The sequence below is a fragment of the Hyla sarda genome, chromosome 8 (assembly GCF_029499605.1).
Source record: "Hyla sarda isolate aHylSar1 chromosome 8, aHylSar1.hap1, whole genome shotgun sequence".
Taxonomy (NCBI): domain Eukaryota; kingdom Metazoa; phylum Chordata; class Amphibia; order Anura; family Hylidae; genus Hyla; species Hyla sarda.
In genome coordinates this window covers 217,001,777-217,027,014 of record NC_079196.1, presented here as the reverse complement: position 1 = coordinate 217,027,014, position 25,238 = coordinate 217,001,777, and the positions used below count along the sequence as shown (strand labels likewise).

The following is a 25,238-nucleotide window of genomic DNA, read 5'->3' as shown; positions in this document are numbered from 1 at the left end:
CCGCAAGCGCTGCCCTCCTCGTCCTCCTGTTTGTTGCGGCCGCCGGCGCTGAAACTCTATACCGGTGGTCTTCAACCTCCAGATGTTGCAAAACTACAACTCCCAGCATGCCCGGACAGCCGTTGGCTGTCCGGGCATGCTGGGAGCTGTAGTTTTGCAACATCTGGAGGTCTGCAGGTTGAAGACCACTGCTCTATACTGTATCCCTATGCCCGGGCTGCAAAAGGTAAACAAAATAAACTTTAACTCACCTTCCTACGTTCCCCCCGTTGGTCCGGACCTGCTTCTTCCTGGGGCCGTGAACGTCGGAAAGCCGTCAGCCAATCACCGGCCGCAGCGATGTTCCGCCTCGGCCGGTGATAGGTTGAGCACACTGTCATGTAAGGAGCCGGCTCCTTACATGACAGTGGGCTCAGCCTATCACCGGCCTAGGTGGAACATCGCTGCGGTCGGTGATAGGCTGACGGCTTTCCGACGTTCACGGCCCCAGAAAGAGCGTAAGGCCGACGTAGGAAGGTGAGTTAAAGTTTTATTTTTGTTTACCTTTTGCAGTCCGGGCATAGGGATACAGCTATAGAGTGTCAGCGCCGGCGGCCGCAACAAACAGGGGGACGAGGAGGGCAGCGCTTCCGGGTGACGTGAGTAGTACCCCGATGGAGACAGAGCAGTGCTTGGCTAATAATTTTTTTTTTTTTTTTGGGGACGGATACCATTATATACCGTGGAACCGCCATAAGTTGCAAAAATACCGCAATACACCTATTTGGCCATACCGCCCAGCCCTAGTTCCAACTAGAACTGATAGGTTCTCCATATAATGTATAAATGTGGTGTCTTTTCCAGAGCAAGAGATGCTCTTAATCAGAGAGGGAAATACTGTTCATGTTCTCTATGGCTCCTCCACAGGGCAAAATGAAGTATCAGTTGAAATAAAAGGCCTTTCCATATATATTGTATGGATGTGTCGGGTCCTCCAGAGCAAGAGATTCCATTGATCAGATCTCAAACAATTAGCAGTAACTAGGGCTGGAATCTGTGTTCAGCTTCTCTATGGCTCCTCCACAGGGCAAATTAAGTATTACATGTGCCAATTGAAATAAAAATGCTTTCCATATAATAGATGTGATGGGTCCTCCAGAGCAAGAAAGATACCCATGATGAGACCTGACTGATCCCACATTACAGACTACCGTATATACTCGAGTATAAGCCGAGTTTTTCAGCACGGTTTTGCGTGCTGAAAACGCCCCCATCGGCTTATACTCGAGTGAACTCTCCGCCTTTCAATCCCTTCTCAGTGGTCTTCAACTTGCGGACCTCCCCACCGGACGGTCCCTGCAGCACAGATGGCCCGGTCCAGCTCACCCTTCCTTCCCACATAGGGGAGGTGAGTAGAAAACTAAAGGGGGGGGGGGGGAGTCTGGATGAAGACGAAGGCCGCAGTGGTCTTCAACCTGCGGACCTCCAGAGGTTTCAAAACCACAACTCCCAGCATGCCCGGACAGCCATCGGCTATGAGTTGTAGTTTTGCAACATCTGGAGGTCCGCAGGTTGAAGACCACTGATGAAGGGATTGACAGGCGGTGATGAGGAAGGGGGGGGGGGGGGGAATGATGACGTGGGTCTGGATGATGACGAAGGCCGCAGTGATCTTCAACCTGCGGACCTCCAGAGGTTTCAAAACTACAACTCCCAGCATGCCCGGACAGCCATCGGCTGTCCGGGCATGCTGGGAGTTGTAGTTTTGCAACATCTGGAGGTCCGCAGGTCAAAGACCACTGATGAAGAGATTGACAGGCGGTGATGATGACGGGGGTCTGGATGATGACGGGGGTCTGGATGATGACATGGAGGGATGATGTATTTCCCACCCTAGGCTTATAGTCGAGTCAATAACTTTTCTTGGGTTTTTGGGGTGAAATTAGGGGCCTCGGCTTATATTCGGGTTGGCTTATACTCGAGTATATACGGTATCCTTAGGATAGGTCTTAGGATAGGTCATCAATTTGTAAACCCCTTTAAGGAGTATTCTATAATGCTGGCCCAATTGGTCGTCACCCAGCTTTTCCAGGTTTCTTTTGGATTGTACAGACTGGATATACTGTAGCAAACCCTCAGCAGTGAGTATTGTCATGTTTTCAGCCTCTGGATTTTATAGGAGTGACGACTCCTTAATGTCTATAGCCGACATGCATAATAACCTTGGTTCTAATGGCATCAGCGCCATTACGCCCGCATCGCCTTCTCGCTGCATGTTAATACAGCATATTGTAAATGAGTCTGCCATGCAGGGGCCACACTGCTGCCTCAGACGTGTCTCTGGTGGCCTTCTGGAGAAGGCCGGGTCTGTCATTGTGAGTCATGTGCGAGAAGGCACAAGGCTACATCTGTTGTGCAGACAGATCTAGCACACAGCTCGCTCCCCCCCCCCCCCCCCCACCACCACCACCACCACCCAGTGACTGGAAATCAATTGCGTGGCCTGAGCCCTGGTGTCAGCGGGCTGATCTTACAGTCCTGGAGGGCGCACAGAACCCTAGTGTACACCCCCCCGGCCTATTATTTCACCATTAGTCGCCTGGCATTCAATGCACTTATATTGTACATCACTCTGCAGACTCTTCCTGCTCAGTAAGTGAGATACTCCAAGAATTTCCCCGGAGAGACATGAAGCTAGAATGTAATAGGGACAGCAGACAGAGTGGTACCGCGCTGTAATAAGGCACTTACCGGGCGCACGTCGTGTCACATCAGAGGGTTCATGATCAGATCCTTCTTCCTGATGCCCTAAACATATCTGTTAGAAGGTTTTACTGTGAAATACATTTCCCCTTTAATACTTCTCTAACGTGGATGTCCACTTCTAAACATCAGTTTACAGATTTTATACAGATATAATGAATATAAGGTGTTATCACTGTGTACATGTGTTACAATACTCATAGTGTACTGATCCAGAGTTATATCCTGTAGATCTTTTATTTAAAAATATAAAACATTACAACAATTATAAACAATAAACAATTATAACAATAATACAAACAACATACAATATATACAAGTAATGAGTCCATATAAGTCCTTAACCCCTTAAGGACCAGGGGTTTTTCCGTTTTTGCATTTTCGTTTTTTGCTCCTTGCCTTTAAAAAATCATAACTCTTTCAATTTTGCACCTAAAAATCCATATGATTGCTTATTTTTTGCGCCACCAATTCTACTTTGTAGTGACGTCAGTCATTGTGCCAAAAAATCTACGGTGAAACGGAAAAAAAAAATCATTGTGAGACAAAATTTAAAAAAAAACGCCATTTTGTAAATTTTGGGGGCTTCCGTTTCTACGTAGTAAATTTTTCGGTAAAAATGACACCTGATATTTATTCTGTAGGTCCATACGGTTAAAATGATCCCCTACTTATATAGGTGATTTTGTCGGACTTCTGGAAAAAATCATAACTTTATGCAGGAAAATGTATACGTTTAAAATTGTCATTTCTGACCCCTATAACTTTTTTATTTTTCCGTGTATGGGGCGGTATGAGGGCTCATTTTTTGCGCCGTGATCTGAAGTTTTTAACGGTACCATGGTTGCATTGATAGGACTTATTGACTTTTTATTCATTTTTTCATGATATAAAAAGTGACCAAAAATGCACTATTTTGGAATTTGGAATTGTTTTTTGCGCGCACGCCATTGACCGTGCGGTTTAATTAACAATATATTTTTATAATTCGGACATTTCCGCATGCGGCGATACCATATATGTTTGTTTTATTTACACAGTTTTTTTTTTTATGGGAAAAGGGGGGTGATTCAAACTTTTAATAGGGGAGGTGTTAAATGATGTTTATTCACTTTTTTTTGTAGTGTTATAGCTCCCATAGGGACCTATAACACTGCACACACTGATCTCTTACACTGATCATTGTTATCCCATAGGGACCTATAACACTGCACACACTGATCTTTATCATTGATCACTGGTTTCTCATAAGAAACCAGTGATCGATGATTCTGCCGCTTGACTGCTCATGCCTGGATCTCAGGCACTGAGCAGTCATTCGGCGATCGGACAGCGAGGAGGCAGGTAGGGGCCCTCCCGCTGTCCTGTAAGCTGTTCGGGATGCCGCGATTTCACCGCGGCTATCCCGAACAGCCCACTGAGCTAACCGGTATGCTTTCGGTTTCACTTTAGACGCGGCGTTCAACTTTGAACGCCGCGTCTAAAGGGTTAATAGCGCGCGGCACAGCGATCAATGCCGCACGCTATTAGCCACGGTTCCCGGCCGTTGTTAGAGGCCGGGCCCTACCCGCTATGACGCTGGGCCACGCCGTGGCCCCGCGTTATAGATCGGGTGTGGACACATGACGTTCCAGTACGTCATGTGTCCTTAAGGGGTTAAAGGGGTATTCCAGGAAAAAACTTTTTTTTATATATCAACTGGCTCCAGAAAGTTAAACAGATTTGTAAATTACTTCTATTAAAAAAATCTTAATCCTTTCAGTACTTATGAGCTTCTGAACTTAAGGTTGTTTTTTTTTGTCTAAGTGATCTCTGATGACACGTGTCTCGGGAAACGCCCAGTTTAGAAGAGGTTTGCTATGGGGATTTGCTTCTAAACTGGGCGTTTCCCGAGTAAGTAATTTAAAAATCTGTATAACTTTCTGAAGCCAGTTGATATATAAAAAAATAGTTTTTTCCTGGATAACCCCTTTAAATGTCCTGGTCCAGCCACATTCTCACCAAACACACCACTATAATAACAACCTCACAAATGTAAACTACTAAACACTACTTATTAATAATAATAATAATGAATTATTATTATAACCTTAATACTAATAATTAAACTAAAAAACCCTGGCCCGGTTGCATTTTTCTCACCCAAAATAAAAAAATAAATAATTAATTTGTGTCACAAACCACCAAACACCACAAACGGAAAATACAATTTTTTAACAGATGTCCATTGTCACGATGCCGGCTGGCAGGTAGTGGATCCTCTGTGCCAGAGAGGGATTGGCGTGGACCGTGCTAGAGGATCGGTTCTAAGTCACTACTGGTTTTCACCAGAGCCCGCCGCAAAGCGGGATGGTCTTGCTGCGGCGGTAGTGACCAGGTCGTATCCCCTAGCAACGGCTCAACCTCTCTGGCTGCTGAAGATAGGCGCGGTACAAGGGAGTAGACAGAAGCAAGGTCGGACGTAGCAGAAGGTCGGGGCAGGCAGCAAGGATCGTAGTCAGGGGCAACGGCAGAAGGTCTGGAATCACAGGCAAGGAACACACAAGGAACGCTTTCACTGGCACTAGGGCAACAAGATCCGGCGAGGGAGTGAAGGGGAAGTGAGGTGATATAGGGAAGTGCACAGGTGTAAACACTAATTGGAACCACTGCACCAATCAGCGGTGCAGTGGCCCTTTAAATCGCAAAGACCCGGCGCGCGCGCGCCCTAGGGAGCGGGGCCGCGCGCGCCGGGACAGAACTGACGGGGAGCGAGTAAGGTACGGGAGCCGGGGTGCGCATCGCGAGCGGGCGCTACCCGCATCGCGAATCGCATCCCGGCCGGAGGTAGTAACGCAGCGCCCCGGGTCCGTGGAACCGACCGGGGCGCTGCAGTGAGGGAAGTGTAGCGAGCGCTCCGGGGAGGAGCGGGGACCCGGAGCGCTCGGCGTAACAGTACCCCCCCCCTTGGGTCTCCCCCTCTTCTTGGGGCCTGAGAACCTGAGGATCAGACTTTTGTCCAGGATATTGTCCTCAGGTTCCCAGGACCTCTCTTCTGGACCACAACCCTCCCAATCCACTAAAAAAAAAGTTCTTCCCCTGACCTTTTTAGAGGCCAAAATCTCTTTGACAGAGAAGATGTCCGAGGAGCCGGAAACAGGAGTGGGAGGAACAGATTTAGGAGAAAAACGGTTGAGGATGAGAGGTTTAAGAAGAGAGACGTGAAAGGCATTAGGGATACGAAGAGAAGGAGGAAGAAGAAGTTTGTAAGAGACAGGATTAATTTGACACAAAACTTTAAAAGGACCAAGATAGCGTGGTCCCAACTTATAGCTCGGGACACGGAAACGGACATATTTAGCGGAGAGCCATACCTTGTCTCCAGGGGAAAAAATGGGAGGAGCTCTTCTTTTCTTATCTGCGAATCTCTTCATGCGAGAAGAAGCCTGTAAGAGAGAATTTTGGGTCTCTTTCCATATGGTGGAAAGATCACGAGAAATTTCATCCACAGCGGGCAGACCAGAGGGCAAGGGGGTAGGGAGGGGGGGAAGAGGGTGACGGCCGTACACCACGAAAAACGGAGATTTGGAGGAAGATTCAGAGATTCTGAAATTATACGAGAATTCGGCCCAAGGTAGAAGATCTGCCCAGTCATCCTGGCGGGAGGAAACAAAATGTCGTAAATAGTCACCCAAGATCTGGTTAATTCTCTCTACTTGTCCATTGGATTGAGGATGGTATGCAGAAGAAAAATTTAATTTAATCTTGAGTTGTTTACAGAGAGCCCTCCAGAATTTAGACACAAATTGGACGCCTCTATCCGAGACGATCTGTGTAGGCAACCCGTGAAGACGAAAAATGTGTACAAAAAATTGTTTAGCCAACTGAGGCGCTGAAGGAAGACCAGGAAGAGGGATGAAATGTGCCATTTTGGAGAATCGATCAACGACCACCCAAATAACAGTGTTGCCATGGGATGGGGGTAAGTCAGTAATAAAATCCATACCAATCAGAGACCAAGGTTGTTCGGGGACAGGTAGAGGATGAAGAAAACCAGCGGGCTTCTGGCGAGGAGTCTTATCCCGGGCACAGATAGTGCAGGCTCGCACAAAGTCCACCACATCAGTCTCTAGAGTCGGCCACCAATAGAAGCGAGAGATGAGTTGCACAGATTTCTTGATGCCCGCATGACCTGCGAGATGGGAGGAGTGACCCCATTTGAGGATCCCAAGGCGTTGGCGTGGAGAAACAAAGGTCTTTCCTGGAGGAGTTTGCCTGATGGAGGCTGGAGAAGTGGAAATCAGGCAGTCAGGAGGAATGATGTGTTGAGGAGAGAGTTCAATTTCAGAGGCATCTGAGGAACGAGAGAGAGCATCGGCCCTAATGTTTTTATCAGCAGGCCGAAAGTGAATTTCAAAATTAAATCGGGCAAAGAACAGAGACCACCTGGCCTGACGAGGATTCAGCCGTTGGGCAGACTGGAGGTAGGAGAGGTTCTTGTGATCGGTGTAAATAATAACTGGAAATCTTGATCCCTCCAGCAGATGCCTCCATTCCTCAAGTGCTAATTTAATGGCTAGAAGCTCTCGATCCCCGATGGAGTAGTTCCTCTCCGCCGGAGAGAAGGTCCTGGAAAAAAAACCACAAGTAACAGCATGCCCGGAAGAGTTTTTTTGTAGAAGGACAGCTCCAGCTCCCACTGAGGAGGCATCAACCTCCAATAGGAAGGGTTTAGATGGGTCAGGTCTGGAGAGCACGGGAGCCGAAGAAAAGGCAGACTTGAGTCGTTTAAAGGCGTCTTCCGCTTGAGGAGGCCAAGACTTGGGATCGGCATTTTTTTTTGTTAAAGCCACAATAGGAGCCACAATGGTAGAAAAATGTGGAATAAATTGCCTGTAATAATTGGCGAACCCCAAAAAACGTTGGATGGCACGGAGTCCGGAGGGGCGTGGCCAATCTAAGACGGCAGAGAGTTTATGTAGGTTAGCAGGGATTTCTCGTGCGGCCAGAACATCTTTAATGTTGCTGGATAGGCCTTTTTTAAAGGTCGCGCAGAGTGCCTCATTATTCCAGGATAATTCTGAAGCAAGGGTACGGAACTGTACGGCATACTCGCCAACGGAAGAATTACCCTGGACCAGGTTCAACAGGGCAGTCTCAGCAGAAGAGGCTCGGGCAGGTTCCTCAAAGACACTTCGAATTTCCGAGAAGAAGGAGTGTACAGAGGCAGTGACGGGGTCATTGCGGTCCCAGAGCGGTGTGGCCCAAGCCAGGGCTTTTCCAGACAGCAGGCTGACTACGAAAGCCACCTTAGACCTTTCAGTGGGGAACTGGTCCGACATCATCTCCAAGTGTAATGAACATTGGGAAAGAAAGCCACGGCAAAACTTAGAGTCCCCATCAAATTTATCCGGCAAGGATAGTCGTATTCCAGAAGCGGCCACTCGCTGCGGAGGAGGTACAGGAGCTGGCGGAGGAGATGATTGCTGGAGCTGTGGTAGTAACTGTTGTAGCATAACAGTCAGTTGAGACAGCTGTTGGCCTTGTTGCGCAATCTGTTGTGACTGCTGGGCGACCACCGTGGTGAGGTCAGCGACAACTGGCAGAGGAACTTCAGCGGGATCCATGGCCGGATCTACTGTCACGATGCCGGCTGGCAGGTAGTGGATCCTCTGTGCCAGAGAGGGATTGGCGTGGACCGTGCTAGAGGATCGGTTCTAAGTCACTACTGGTTTTCACCAGAGCCCGCCGCAAAGCGGGATGGTCTTGCTGCGGCGGTAGTGACCAGGTCGTATCCCCTAGCAACGGCTCAACCTCTCTGGCTGCTGAAGATAGGCGCGGTACAAGGGAGTAGACAGAAGCAAGGTCGGACGTAGCAGAAGGTCGGGGCAGGCAGCAAGGATCGTAGTCAGGGGCAACGGCAGAAGGTCTGGAATCACAGGCAAGGAACACACAAGGAACGCTTTCACTGGCACTAGGGCAACAAGATCCGGCGAGGGAGTGAAGGGGAAGTGAGGTGATATAGGGAAGTGCACAGGTGTAAACACTAATTGGAACCACTGCACCAATCAGCGGTGCAGTGGCCCTTTAAATCGCAAAGACCCGGCGCGCGCGCGCCCTAGGGAGCGGGGCCGCGCGCGCCGGGACAGAACTGACGGGGAGCGAGTAAGGTACGGGAGCCGGGGTGCGCATCGCGAGCGGGCGCTACCCGCATCGCGAATCGCATCCCGGCCGGAGGTAGTAACGCAGCGCCCCGGGTCCGTGGAACCGACCGGGGCGCTGCAGTGAGGGAAGTGTAGCGAGCGCTCCGGGGAGGAGCGGGGACCCGGAGCGCTCGGCGTAACATCCATGAACCAGTCCAGGATTTTTTGTATATATAGAGTCCCATAGAAACCCCCCTCCCCCTTTTTTCCCACCACCCAACCTAAACTAAACCCCAACACAATGTGATAAACCAACCCCAAGATAAATAAAAAAAATATGCTAATATACAAACACTAAATATATAAATACACAAACAGAAATATATACAAAAATAGTACAAACTATACAAACCAAACAACAATGAGTCTTTCCAGCCACACAAAGCCCAAGTTCAGTGCCTACAAGCCCTATATTACCATATACCTACAGCACAAAACAAAAAGACTAATGTGCCGGCATCAGCCCACCACCAGGGGGAGACAACAGGCTAAGGCACTTTAAAGGCAGAGCCCCTCCACAGACGAGAAGCCCTGCCAGCACCCAGCCTCTCGTACTCCAGAGAACGCACCTTCACCAGGTCACCCAGTATGTTCCTAACCACCTCATCCACAGGGAGGATTTTACACTGCGTCGACACTAAACACCGTGCGTTCCACGTGTAGTACCTGACCACTGAGCTAACTAGGAATAAAGTGCACCGGTCCCAGCCTCCAAGGTTTCTGAATGGCCCATTCCGGATAGGAGAGACTGGCCAGCTGAGGCCAACCAATGGAAGCGCCCACCCTGGTGTAAACCTCTGTGTTAAAGGGACAATGAAGCAGAAAATGCTCCATGCTTTCCAGCATGCCTCCACACTCTTCCTGGGGACATCCCCGGTCATAAGAGCTCCTGCACTTCAGATTGTCCCTCACACACAGTTTCCCATGGAAGCAGCGCCAAGTCAAGTCCCAAAACTTCAAGGGGATCCTGATAGAATTCAAAAGCCCTAAACCAACCTCCAGATTCCAACTTGGACAATCCTTGAGTGTCAATGGCCTCTGGAAATGAGAAGACAGGACCCTCTTGTCAATGAATTTCCTAGACAGAGTCCTAATCTCCCACATCCCCAGACCCCACCGAAGAATAACCTTCAGAACCAGGGTAGCATAAGCCGGGAGATGCCCATGTGGTGTGCGCAGATCCTTCACTTGCCCTCCTGTCTCCCATTCCTGGAAGAAAGGCCAAAACCATCCCCTACGGAGGAGCCCTCTCTTTCCAGAGGTTTGCAATATTGGTCTTAAGAAAGGTATTCACAAGGAATACCACGGGGTTGACCATACACAACCCCCCTAGTCCCCTCATACGGTAAGTAACCTCCCTCTTCAATAGGTTCAGTCTATTCCCCCATAACATTTAGAAGAACACACTGTAGACCCGGGTCCAGAGAGGTTCTGACAACATGCATTCACTGTCAAGATATATCAGCAAAAGGAGTAGGAATGTTTTGATAAGGCTAACCCTTTCCCAGAGGGTCAAAGACCAACCCTTCCACTGATCTACCTTCCGAGTGGCGATCTTAAGCTTGCTGCCCAGTTTTGTTTGGGGTAATCCCCTTGGACAAATTCGATGCCGAGGACTTTTGCAGATTCCTGGGGCTCTGGAAGGGCATCCGGGAGATCAAAACCAGGATCTCCCCCTCCCAGCAAGCGACTCTCACTCTTATACTGGTTGATCTTGGACCCGGATGCCTCCGAGTAGCGGTCCACCTCTGACATCACCCATCGGCCCTCCTCTTGTAAGGAGACAAACACAGTGACATCATCAGCATACACTACTGCCCTCAGAGCCGAATCTGGCACCGCCAGATCCATTCTCACCCCTGAAAACGGTCCACAATCAAGGATCAATTGCAAACACATACAGCAAAGGGCTCAAAGGACAACCCTGACGGACGCCAGACCCAACCTCAAAAGAGCGGCCAATCCAACCATTCACAAGTGGGAAACTCTCTGCCCCTGCATACAAGGTCTTCAGCCAATCAACAACCCCCCGGCTCCGGCAGGCCATATCTCAGAGGAACAGACCAGAGGTACTCATCATTAACCCGATCAAACACTTTTGCCTGATCAAAGGACAGCAAGAACCCCTTCCAGTGGCCAGCCCTACCCTGCTCCACAGCCTCCCGGACACTGAACACAGCAGTAAATGTACTGCAGCCTGGTAACAGAGCAATGCTCTGAGTTATATCCTGTATTATACTCCAGAGCTGCACTTACTATTCTGCTGGTGATGTCACTGTGTACATATATTACATTACTTATCCTGTACTGATCCTGAGTTATAGCCTGCATTATACTCCAGAGCTGCACTCACTATTCTGCTGGTGATGTCACTGTGTACATATATTACATTACTTATCCTGTACTGATCCTGAGTTATATCCTGTATTATACTCTAGAGCTGCACTCACTATTCTGCTAGTGAGGTCACTGTGTACATACATTACATTACTTATCCTGTACTGACCCTGAGTTATATCCTGTATTATACTCCAGAGCTGTACTCACTATTCACATCCTAAGTAGACTTTTAACCCTTCTATCACACCGATGACGTAGGGACTGCTTCTTTTAGTCTGCAGCAGTTCAAATTGTGTCTTCAGGTGCTCAAAGCCATGTACAATTTTCTCCTGGAAATTGCTGCATATTTCCACCATACTGCTCTTGTCCGCGTTTGGCGCTTTAATTCGCGGCTGAGAATAGCTGCTACATTTGGGTCCATCATCTCGGCTGCTTGTCTAATGATGTGTAGTTTCTCACTGTCCTTGAATCCACAAGCTCACACTGTGCCATTGAAGTAAAGCAGCCGGCTATAGAACGCACTGATAAAAAGAAGGTTTCATTAAAACGGAATATATGTTTGGGGAGGGAGGGAAAGGGGGAGCTGAATACCTCTGTTTTTTATCATAGACAATGCTATCTACTCTGTGCTTTGTTATAGAGAAGTATTGCTGCTTCCTTATGTAAGGTACAAGTCCCTTAGTCAGTACCACACCCCCCCCCCCCAAACTTATGACACATCTACAGCTCCCATCATGTCCTGACAGGGCATGTTGGTATTTGTATCTTAGACAACCTCTTAGTCAGTGGTCTCCAAACTGTGGCCTTCCAGCTGTTGCAAAACTACAACTCCCAGCATGCCCGGACAGCCAACGGCTGTCCGGGCATACTGGGAGTTGTAGTTTTGCAACATCTGGATCTCCACTGTTTGATATGAAATCAATTGAAATGTCCTTTCAATTGCTGTAAAAAAAATTATAATCCCGGACGAGCCCCCAAATTTAGATCTTAATGCAGCTCGGAAAATCATCAGAGACATCTCCCGTCCCTATTTACTGCTGTGTCTCTAAGTCGGTATTTCCCAACCATAGCTACAACACAACTCCTATTATGCCTGGACAGCCGACGGCTCAAAGTTTTCAAAATTGAAAGTTGGGTGACAACCTTTTATGCCTTTTATGGAACTTGTAATGGCCGCTGTTAGCATTGGTTATCTGGTATCTGTTACACGTGTAAGAGAATAAGATCACATTGTGCAAGTTATTTCCAAGTGATTCATTGGTATTTGGGGGTCTAGATTGGATGACCATGTATATCATACAGAACAGATCAGGGATGACCATGTATATCATACAGGACTGATCAGGGATGACTATGTATATCATACAGGACAGATCAGGGATGACCATGGATATCATACAGAACAGATCAGGGATGACCATGTATATCATACAGAACAGATCAGGGATTACCATGTATATCATACAGAACAGATCAGGGATGACCATGTATATCATACAGGACAGATCATGGACGACCATGTATATCATACAGAACAGATCAGGGATGACCATGTATATCATACAGAACAGATCAGGGATGACCATGTATATCATACAGAACAGATCAGGGATGACCATGTATATCATACAGGACAGATCAGGGATGACCATGTATATCATACAGAACAGAACATGGATGACCATGTATATCATACAGAACAGATCATGGATGACCATGTATATCATACAGAACAGATCATGGATGACCATGTATATCATACAGGACAGATCAGGGATGACCATGCATATCATACAGAACAGATCACGGGTGACCATGTATATCATACAGAACAGATCACGGATGACCATGTATATCATACAGAACAGATCATGGATGACCATGTATATCATACAGGACAGATCATGGATGACCATGTATATCATACAGGACAGATCATGATGACCATGTATATCATACAGGACAGATCATGGATGACCATGTATATCATACAGGACAGATCATGATGACCATGAATATCATACAGGACAGATCATGGATGACCATGTATATCATACAGAACAGATCATGGATGACCATGTATATCATACAGGACAGATCATGATGACCATGTATATTATACAGAACAGATCATGGATGACCATGTATATCATACAGGACAGATCATGATGACCATGTATATCATACAGGACAGATCATGGATGACCATGTATATCATACAGAACAGATCATGGATGACCATGTATATCATACAGGACAGATCATGATGACCATGTATATTATACAGAACAGATCATGGATGACCATGTATATCATACAGGACAGATCATGGATGACCATGTATATCATACAGGACAGATCATGATGACCATGTATATCATACAGGACAGATCATGGATGACCATGTACATCATACAGGACAGATCATGGATGACCATGTATATCATACAGGACAGATCAGGGATGACCATGTATATCATACAGGACAGATCATGATGACCATGTATATCATACAGAACAGATCAGGGATGACCATGTATATCATACAGGACAGATCAGGGATGACCATGTATATCATACAGAACAGATCATGGATGACCATGTATATCATACAGGACAGATCAGGGATGACCATGCATATCATACAGAACAGATCACGGGTGACCATGTATATCATACAGAACAGATCACGGATGACCATGTATATCATACAGAACAGATCATGGATGACCATGTATATCATACAGGACAGATCATGATGACCATGTATATCATACAGGACAGATCATGGATGACCATGTATATCATACAGGACAGATCAGGGATGACCATGTATATCATACAGAACAGATCATGGATGACCATGTATATCATACAGGACAGATCAGGGATGACCATGCATATCATACAGAACAGATCACGGGTGACCATGTATATCATACAGAACAGATCACGGATGACCATGTATATCATACAGGACAGATCATGATGACCATGTATATCATACAGGACAGATCATGGATGACCATGTATATCATACAGGACAGATCATGGATGACCATGTATATCATACAGGACAGATCATGGATGACCATGTATATCATACAGGACAGATCATGATAACCATGTATATCATACAGGACAGATCATGGATGACCATGTATATCATACAGGACAGATCATGGATGACCATGTATATCATACAGGACAGATCATGATGACCATGTATATCATACAGAACAGATCATGGATGACCATGTATATCATACAGGACAGATCATGATGACCATGTATATCATACAGGACAGATCATGGATGACCATGTATATCATACAGGACAGATCATGGATGACCATGTATATCATACAGGACAGATCATGGATGACCTTGTATATCATACAGGACAGATCATGGATGACCATGTATATCATACAGGACAGATCATAATGACCATGTATATCATACAGAACAGATCAGGGATGACCATGTATATCATACAGAACAGATCAGGGATGACCATGTATATCATACAGGACAGATCCAGGATGACCATGTATATCATACAGAACAGATCAGGGATGACCATGCATATCATACATAACAGATCAGGGATGACCATGTATATCATACAGAACAGATCAGGGATGACCATGTATATCATACAGGACAGATCCGGGATGACCATGTATATCATACAGAACAGATCAGGGATGACCATGCATATCATACAGAACAGATCACGGATGACCATGTATATCATACAGGACAGATCAGGAATGACCATGTAGATCATACAGAACAGATCACGTATGACCATGTATATCATACAGGACAGATCAGGGATGACCATGCATATCATACAGGACAGATCATGGATGAACATTTATATCATACAGGACAGATCAAGGATGACCATGTATATCATACAGAACAGATCATGGATGACAATGGAGATCAAGTCTCCACCAGGATCTCTTTGTCTCGTTCCCAATGTCTGCAGTGCGACCTGGGCATTGTCCTGATGAAAGAGGCCGCTGCCATTAGGGAATCCCTCTATCATGATGGAGGGGACTTGATTTGAGTAGGTGACATGCCACATTAACATCCACATGACGCCAAGACCAAAGGTCTCTAGAAGAACATTGCCCATCATACTTCCCCTGCTGGGTTATCTTCTTCCCATACTGCACCCTGGTGTCATTTCTTCCCCACATAAGTGACGCACATGCACCCAGCTGTCCACATGATGGAAGACATCATCCTTCAGACCAGACCCTCTCCTTCCATTGCTCCAAGGTCCAGTTTTGATGCTAATGTGTCCATTGTGGACACTTTCAGTGATGCATCGGGTTCAGTATGGGCGTACTGACTGGTCTGACCCGGAATGTTGATGGACCTTGATGATTGGGTTGGGGACCACTGCCCTAGATATTACAATTTGTCTCTTGTAGACCAGATCCTTATGCTCACTCATATCTCCTGCTTCCGACATCAATGTCATGAACTGACTGGTCACTTGCTCCTAATATAATCCCAACCCCCCCAGCCGTCTGACACCAGATAATCCATGTTCTTCACTCCTTCTGGTTTTAATGTTCTGGCTGCTGGGTGTATAGTCTGTATTTTTACCATCAGGGTAGGAGAGGGGCGTGAAGCTGCACTAATTCTGAGATTGGATTGAATTCTTTTTTTTAATCACAGCGTTCAGGATATATCTGTAATAGGAAAGTGCTTGGGGCGTTCACAAAGGATCCTCTGATCTGGAGTCTCTTTGGTGTCTCCTCTAATCAGAGAGAGTCGCACCTGGTGACAGAACCGAGGACTTGTACGCGGGTCTTCCGTCATTTTAATGAGAGCATGCACTTGGGAATTCGCCCCCCTTGAAGGGGATCGCAGCACTTCTTAAAGGGAACCCACAATGATATATTACCTTTAATAGAGGATTCTATACCTGGTCCCCCATTCCCAGGATCCAAACCTCCACCATTCAGACATGTATCTAGTTGACATGCCATAAATGCCTAGTCTTTAGACTAGGATTTGTCTAGTCTATAGAGAGCCTCGTAGCTCTGTTTTTCCCCCTTGCTGCAAAAACATGAAGGGGGAGATTTATCAAAACCTGTGCAGAGGAAAACTTGCCCAGTTGCCCATAGCAACCAATCAGATCGCTTCTTTCATTTTTCACAGGCCTTCATAAAAATGAAAGAAGAAAGCTGATTGGTTGCTATGGGCAACTGGGCAAGTTTCCCTCTACACAGGTTTTGATAAATCTCCCCCGAAAAATATAGTAAAAAAACCCAGGCTGCTTATAGGAGATGACCATGAGCAGGACAACTGGACAATAAAATATTTTAGGGGGGCATGGGATCACCACATAAACACTGCCCACATACTCAGCAATTTACCCCATCGGTCAGATTTTTTTTAGATCAAAATATAATTATAATCCCAAAATTAATTTGCTGTAAAAAAATGCAACTAAAAAACAGCAATTTTCCTTTTGCCCCCCAAAAATTTGCATTTTTACAAAAATTTAACAGTAAAATTTTTTCCACCTACATACATAGTAGTACAAGACCAGAGATTGTATCGCCGCATAACCAAGGCAGACTTGTCTTTCAGGGATCTGGTAAAGCCGAGTGCCATCCAATATGGCCTCCATTAGCACTCAGCTTTGCGAGATCCCTGAATAACAAATCTCCCTGGTGATGCAGCAATACGTCCTGCGCTCTGTTTTTTTTTACCATGTCTAGTAGGGAAGAAAAAAATTAATTTTGGAATAATAAAAAATGGAAATTTTGGAAGAAAAAAAGCAAATATAAAAAAAATACAATAAAAATCTTATATCCAATGTAAAAATAAAAATCTGAATAAGGGTACATTCACACGTACGCATATTTGGTGCGCAGGATTTTGTGCTGCAGATTTCAGAGTACAGATTCTAATCGGCAGTTACAAATCCAGCGCATTAAATCTGCGCAGGATCCTGTATGTGTGAACGCACCCCAAGGGGTAAAGGGTTGAGTTTGTGGTGAGTATTTTAGTGGTGGGCCCATGGGTCACATCGCTACATGGCTATTGTCCTGCCCCGGCCAGACAATGAAACATCCAAAATTCTATCAGTCGTTAACTCTTCCAAGGTCACCCATAGGAAGGTGCGGAGATGACCGTGTACACGGTCATCTCCGCACCTTCCTATAGGTGACCTTGGAAGAGTTAATGACTGATAGAATTTCGGATGTTTTATTGATGGAGCCGGGGAATAGAATCTGGATGAGAAGTCGAGCAGGCTCACTCCCCCACCCCTCCCCTCAATCTCCTTCTGCCTCCTGAGGATAACAAGCAAAGAGCAGATCTCTCTGTCTCTCACTGACCCTTCTCGTTGGCATTTCGGTTCCTTGCTTTCTATTCCTGGCACAAACAGGCAGCCACACACTCATCCACACAAACACAGCACATGAGAGGGGAGAGGGAGGGGGGGGCACGCCACCTACTCCCCAAACAAAGGCTGCCGTGCCAGCAGCATCTCCGCACATCCAAACCCCCGACCTGATGTCTCAATAGACACTGTCAATGACCCCCCCTTCGCCCCAACCCTGCGCTCTCCTCCCCACTATGCCGTCTACGCTCGCTCCCCTCCTACATTTTCAGGCTGGATGCTACAGCGGCCGTTCCTAATTACCTCTTATCCCCAGTGGTTTGGGAATAATCACAGCTGAGAAGCATTGAAGGGTCGCTGCCGAGGAGGATGAAGAATAGGAGTTGTGCCATTTTTCACGGCTAAGGACATAACCTGGTCACTGTGCTGGAGTGGAGGCGAGAGTGGAAGCGCTGGAGACATCTCAGGTACCTTTCCGTAATCTTCTTATTGTTTACATCTATACGTTATTTTTAGAGCAGGGGGGTGTGGAGGGCTCGGTGGTCTTCATAGTTGACTTTTCAGAACAATGTGGAGGTTGGCTTAGTGGTCAACGGTTGAGATAGTCATGGACCGAGGGGTCCTATTCTCCTACTGCAGTGCTTGTGGGGTTGAGGACTGGTCCTTTAGATGACACCATCAAAGCAGTGAGGTCCATGGTGACACCAAGGATGACCAGGGACTTGGAGGTACTATTTTTCTACTGCAGTGTTTGTGGGGTTGAGGAATGGTCTTTTAGATTACACCATCAAAGCAGTGAGGTCCATGGTGACACCAAGGATGACCAGGGACTTGGGGGTACTATTCTGCTGCAGTGCTTGTGGGGTTGTGGACCAGTCCTCTAGGTGACAACATCTACTTCCAAAGCAGTGAGGTTCATGGTGACCCCAAGGATGGCCAGGGACTTGGGGGGACTATTCTTCTACTGCAGTGCTTGTGGGGTTGACGACTGGTCCTATAGGTAACAACATCTACTTCCAAAGCAGTGAGGTTCTTTGTGGTGTCAAGGATTACCGGGGGTACTATTCTTCTACTGAAGTGCTTATAGCGTTGTGGACCAGTCCTCTAGGTGACACCAAGCAATGAGGTCTGTGGTGACACTGAAGATGACCATGGAACTAGGGGTCCTATTCTACTGCAGTGCTTGTGGGATTGTGAACCGGTACTGTTTGTGGCACTGTATGGTCTTAAGCAATAATGTCTATGTTGACACTGAGGGTGATCAGGGACCTTGTGGTCCTATACTCTTCCTGTTGTTGTTAAAGGTACCAGTCCTGTAGGTGAGACCAAGCAATAATATCTATGGTGACACCTAGGATGATCAGGGACTTTGGACCAGAGGTGACACCAGGAATGGCTATGAACCTGGAGGTCCTATACTTCAGCTACTGCAGTGTTCTTGAGGTTTTGGACCAGTCCTACAGGTGACACCATATACAAGCGGTAGGCACCAAGGATGACCATGGACCATAGTCCTATTATTCTGCTGAGGTTGTGAGTCCTACAGGTGAAACCATATATTTTCAAACAATGCGGTCTATGGTGACACCTAGAATGACCAAGAACCTAGAGGTCCTATTATTCTCTTACTGACATGCTTGAGGGTTTGTGGACCAATCCTATAAGTGACACCATATGCTTCTAAGTAATAAGGTCTATAGTGATGCCAAGGATGAGCGGGGAGTTGAGGACCCTATTCGTCTCCCATTGTGGTGCCCATTGGTTGATCCTATAGGTGACACCTGGTAGTTCTCGCACTAGATGCCCTTGTTTATAAACCATGAGGCTTGTACCGCGGGAGGTCGATGAATACGGTCACACGTTGTAGGGATACTCACAGTACAATGTACTTACCTTATCCTACATGACGCTAATATACAGTACGGATATGATCCTATTAGATTGTAGGATCTTTTTTTGATGCCCTGTGTGGTTTTTTTTTCATAAGGGGGCAATCGCTAATGGCAATAATATAAGATAAAGCCAGTGTTTCCCATCCAGGGTGCCTCCAGCTGTTACAAAACTACAATTCCCAGCATGCCCGGACAGCCTTTGGCTGTCCGGGCATACTGGGAGTTGTAGTTTTGCAACTGCTGGAGGCACCCTGGTTGGGAAACACTGGATTAAGCAAATGGGCATTAATTCCTTTTGTGATCCATTTAGGGTCATTGGGAACAAGAGGCAGGTCGGGGTTGATATTGGTGCAGATGTGAGGATAAGGGGGCTTGGTCACCCCTTAATATCAGAACCTAAATGTCGTGTTCACTGCAGTGGTTCCGGACCCGTAGCTCGGGGGGGGGGGGGGGGGATTACGTGAAACAATCTACGCCACATCTCTACCCACAACCGTGTCCCTAGCAAGTTACAGTCCGGGAAAGGCGGGAGGAGTTAAAATTCTGTGAGCCCTTGGCATCCATCATATGTGTGTCTCCATTAACTCTTGCACGCCCAGCGATAGGCGTCTGATGAATCAGACGAGATGATGAGGAGGGGACTGGGCTGCGCGGCTGCTTTTACGACTTGAGCGACAACATTGCAATAAATCGCACCTGCCGTAATTTCCCATCCTCCCCGCTGGGGGTGATGATATAGGAGCCACTTAACGTGTCACCGGGACGTGACATCATCCTCCCTGTGTGCTCCAGCGCGGTCACATGACCTTTTTTGGGGGGGGGGCCGTCGCCTATAGAACTTTATTTCACGGTCCTCAATGATCTATTACCCGACTCAACCATAAGATTTTGTCCGACGACGCATTTTGACAGGTCACTGTCCGCCCAAAACGCATCGATTCCAGTTCAGCCTCGTCGACCTGAAATGCGTCTTGCGTCCTTGTTTTCAGACACTCCAACATCTGATGCCTTCAAATAAACATGAAGCTCCATACCCCTCCTCCCCCCTTATTTTTATTTTCCCGCTCTGCAATATTTTTTAGTAAGAGGGTTGTTTACGCTGCAGTGCGAGACCAGATCCTGGCACAGATGGGGTTAAATCATGATATATCCCCCCCCCCCCCCCCCCCTCGTTTCCCGGTAGTTCCATTGCCTTTATAGAACAGACATCCGTAGCTGTTCACAGCCCTTGATCCCGGGGAGATTAGTGTCTCATCTTCCCAGTGCTGACACATGAAGGACTCTAAAGTTTCTATAGATTGTCCAATATCAGCAGTCCTCTTGGAAGTCTTGTATCCTAGCAACTGAGCCGGGGTGCCAAAAAAAAAAGCTTTTGATACGGAGTGGACCAACATGGAGCTGCCCAGATGACACCACATGGGCCATATGTGAGTGCCCGGGGGCATCTGCATTGGATTTGTGTTCACATATCTCATACTTGGTATCTGTGTTGCAGGCCTGGTACTAAGCATAGATACTGGCATTCCCTAGCCTGGGTAAAGGGGTGTGCCTGCTGGTTGCACCTGGATAAACACCAGACATTATCACCATGTCATATGCTAAAAGCAGTGTTTCCCAACCAGGGTGCCTCGTGCTGTTGCAAGACTACAACTCCCAGCATGATCAGACAGACAAAGGCTGTCCAAGCATGCTAGGAGTTGTAGTTTGCAAACCAGTGTGCCTCCAGCTGTTGCAAAATTACAACTCTCAACATGCACGGACAGCCAAAGGCTTCCCAAGCATTCTGGGAGTTGTAGTTTCCCAACCAGTGTGCCTCCAGCTGTTGCAAAACTACAACTCTCAGCATGCACGGACAGCCAAAGGCTTCCCAAGCATGCTGGGAGTTGTAGTTTCCAAACCAGTGTGCCTCCAGCTGTTGCCAAACTACAACTCTCAGCATGCCCAGACAGACAAAGGCTGTCCAAGCATGCTGGGAGTTGTAGTTTCCAAACCAGTGTGCCTCCAGCTGTTGCCAAACTACAACTCTCAGCATGCCCAGGCAGACAAAGGCTGTCCAAGCATGCTGGGAGTTGTAGTTTCCAAACCAGTGTGCCTCCAGCTGTTGCAAAACTACAACTCTCAGCATGCACGGACAGCCAAAGGCTGCCCAAGCATGCTGAGAGTTGTAGGTTCCCAACCAGTACTTCCAGTTTTGCAACAGCTGGAGATCCTGGAATCTATAAAATGACATGAAACTGCAGCTTGGTTATCCTTCCAAAAATCCTGTGCTGATACAGTGCTCCAAATCCCCTGCGAATACAGTTGTCTATCCTGCAGATTCAGAGCGGCCCCTTCAGCAATTGTTTTCATGATAATCAGAAATGATGGGGGTTGTAGTTTTGCAACAGCTGGAGACCAGTTGGGAAACATTGCCGTAGAGCAGTGGTCTCCAAACTGTGGACCTCAGGATGTATGCAAAACTACAACTCACTCCCAGCATGCTGGGAGTTGTAGTTTTGCAACATCTGGAGGTCCCTCATTTGGAGACCACTGTTGTATAGCATCTGCGCAGTTTGCAGCACCCATAGCAGCTATATAGTATCGCTCACCAATGCTTTGGTAACAGCGGGGTTAAAGACTTGCCCGATTCGCCCTTTAGACCACCCAGGGGAAACGGCAGCAGCCGGTAAGCCTGTATCTATTAGACCGTATCAAGGTCTGGCCTTCCCAGGAAAAGCATTGTCCTCTTTTTATCACTCACAGCAATGTTTCCCAACCAGGGTCCCTCCAGCTGTTGCAAAACTACAACTCCCAGCATGCCCGGACAGCCAAAGGCTGTCCGGGCATGTTGGGATTTGTAGTTTTGCAACAGCTGGAGGCACTCTGGTTGGGAAACACTGGCTTACAGGAATCCCTCCCATACCACAGTCCTAATTTCTGATGTTTTAAAGGGTAACTCCATCAAGTACCGAAAAATAAACAATGGAGTTGGTTACTCTTAATCCTTCCTCCCCACTGACTTATTTTGTGTTCTTCATGACTGGTCAAATTGTGTTTGGGGGGGGTTCCTTTATATCCCTGTCATTAGCTTACCAAACTAAATCTATACAGACGTGTTTCGTAGTTGACCACTTCATCATAAGCCCATGATTATGTGAACAAACACGAAACACGTCAAGCAGTTGTATGTTCCGTATGTTTTAGACTATGTGCATCCTGTTTGTGGAATAAATGAAAGAAAGAAGTTTTATCCAATTCCCGAAAACACCAGACAATTTTGTATACATTTTTAGACATATTTTGTATTATATTTTCTATTATTTTCTTTAGTTTAAAAAGGGGCACTGTCAGAATCACAAACTTTTTATACGTTGTTCATCTTGGCAAAACATTAACCTTTCTAATATACTTCATAAAAAATGTTATCTCCTTTTAATAGAAATCATGGCTTATATAAAAAAAAAGACCACTAGAGGTCCCCATACCATCCAGGACATAATCCTGTCCGGCTGCAGCATCATCTTTGTCCCAGCTTAAGCACAGTCTGGGACAAAGTCCAGAAAGTGAGGATGGGACCAGCATCCTCTATGCTCACTCCTGTCCTATCATACTGCAGCATGAGAACAGAAAGGAGGGGGTTACAAAGCAGCCTGCAGTGATTGGATGAAAAGACCCAGCACTGCACAGCAGACTCAGGGAGGAAGTGAATGCATGGTGAATGAGGGTCGGCTCAGTGCTTGCCTTAACACGCCCCTTCATGAGCAGTAGATGTCAGAATGAGTGAGCAGCAGAACAGAGGGATTTGTGAGCCACATACAGAAGACATGTAAAGCATCTGCATGACCTATTGAGTAACATATAGAAGCGTTATTGTTTTCTGTGATATGACAGATACACTTTATTTTAATGGTTGTCATTAAGCTCCGCCCTTTAAAGGGATTTATTTTTAGTGACTGAAAGAAGGTGGAAGGGGTTCATGGTCAAGACCCGGATCAATACCCAGATTAAATAGGCATCAGTTTTGGACCTTTACCTCCGGGAAAGATAGGAGACAACCAATATGGCCACCATTACCGTTTCCGCCTCTTCATCTATCACTATGTATTCAAGCAGGTGGAGCCATATTGGACTTCAAAAATGCAAAGTGACAGCCCCTGCAATAGTAGATCTATTGGTTGTCACTCGGTGTTCCCAGAAACGTATAAAAAAAGGAACAGTGGGGGCAGAGTTTTTGATTAGGATGGGGAAAAAAAGGGCAAGACCTAAGCGCTGTATCATGCCGGGGGGGCCGGACGGGAAGACACTTTGCAGAACGCTGCCAGCATGTAAGTGTTCAGACAAGCAGAATCCTCTTCCTGGCTGTGATTACCTCTGGTGGCCAAGGACATCAGCGAAATGATCCGCACATTAATTAAAAATTATTAGATCTTGATTGAGCGGCTTCTGCATCACCGAAGAAGAAGAAGGCGGCGAGAGAAAAGGGTAGGAGAGACGTCTCCCTGCCAGACCACAACGGGAGAGGGGGCATCATCCAGATATATGAGGGGATAACAATACCAATATGAGATACAGACAATAAAATATTTTACCTTGGCAAATTTGAAAATCCAGAAAATCTAGAGAATAAAAAACTAAAAATTTTCACAAAAATAAGTAAAAAAAATAAAGTTGATGTTTTGGACCTTTCTTATGGTCCTGCATGATGTAAAACAGTGGTCCCCAACCCAGTCCTCAAGGCCCACCAACATTCTGGGTTTTTTCACTTACATTGGAAATAGAACAGAGAATAATTCAAATCCTGGACTGTAGGTTTGGCCTCGAGGACTGGGTTAGGGACACATGGTCCGCACACCACACAGGGCCAAAAGAAAGGTCAAAAATGTCAATCTTATTGTCTTCTGGACTACAGCTGGGGGGGGGGGGGGGGTTAAAAATACCAAAAATAGGAGTACGATTGAGAACATATTTTCCCCCTGGAGAATATGAAAATTATAAAATCAAAAACAGCTTAAAAAAAGCAAGTATTTAAATAATAATATAATATTTTCACATTTTTATTACAACTTTGAAAAGAGTAAAAAAAAAAACAGATTTGTCTTCTCTCAGACTACAACTAGAGGCTAAAAATACCAGAAAAGTATGAAGAAGTGAATAGGAAAATTACAAAATCTAGAGCAAAAAAAAATAAAAATTAATTTTTTTTATCCTCTTCACTTCTTTTAGACCAGTGTTTTCCTAACCAGTGTGTCTCCAGTTAATGCAGAACTACAATATCCAGCGTGCCTGGACAGCCGAAAATGTAGAGTGGGAAAACAAAAAGTTGCAAAAGAATAAAAAAGGAAAGAAAATGTTTGTCCTTATTATGGCCGTGCAGGGAGTAATAGACCTTGAGTTTTCTTCTCTTGGAATAGGGGCAAGGAACCAACATGATTAGAAAAGAGGTACGGCTGATAACGTATTTGACCCTCAGGAATAGAAAGTAAAAACAAAAAGATACAAAACAAATAAAAATAAAAAAGATAATTTAAAAAAAATTTCAGAAATAAAGTAAAAAATGTTTTTCTTTTTTATGGCCTTGCAAGGAGTAATAGAGCCTGAGTTATCTTCTCTTGGACTAGAACTAGGGGCAAGGGACTAAAATGAGTATTTGACCCTGGCAAATAGGACAATGAAAGAAATCTAGAACATAAAAACAAAAAGTTTTGAAAGAAAAATCAAAAATTT

The 25,238-nt window shown here is 46.1% G+C and overlaps 1 protein-coding gene across 3 annotated transcripts in view; it reads left to right on the top strand.

The window, feature by feature from the left end:
• RAI1 (retinoic acid induced 1) overlaps positions 1 to 25,238 on the top strand; it is a 208,810-nt gene that overhangs the window by 76,246 nt on the left and 107,326 nt on the right. The window contains exon 1 of one of the 3 annotated variants that reach the window (XM_056534103.1): positions 17,651 to 18,110. The exons of the other annotated variants lie outside the window; for them this stretch is intronic. The gene's annotated coding sequence lies outside the window, so the exon portion shown is untranslated. Of the gene's footprint in view, positions 1 to 17,650; positions 18,111 to 25,238 lie in introns of those variants that run through there. 3 annotated transcript variants of the gene reach the window in all.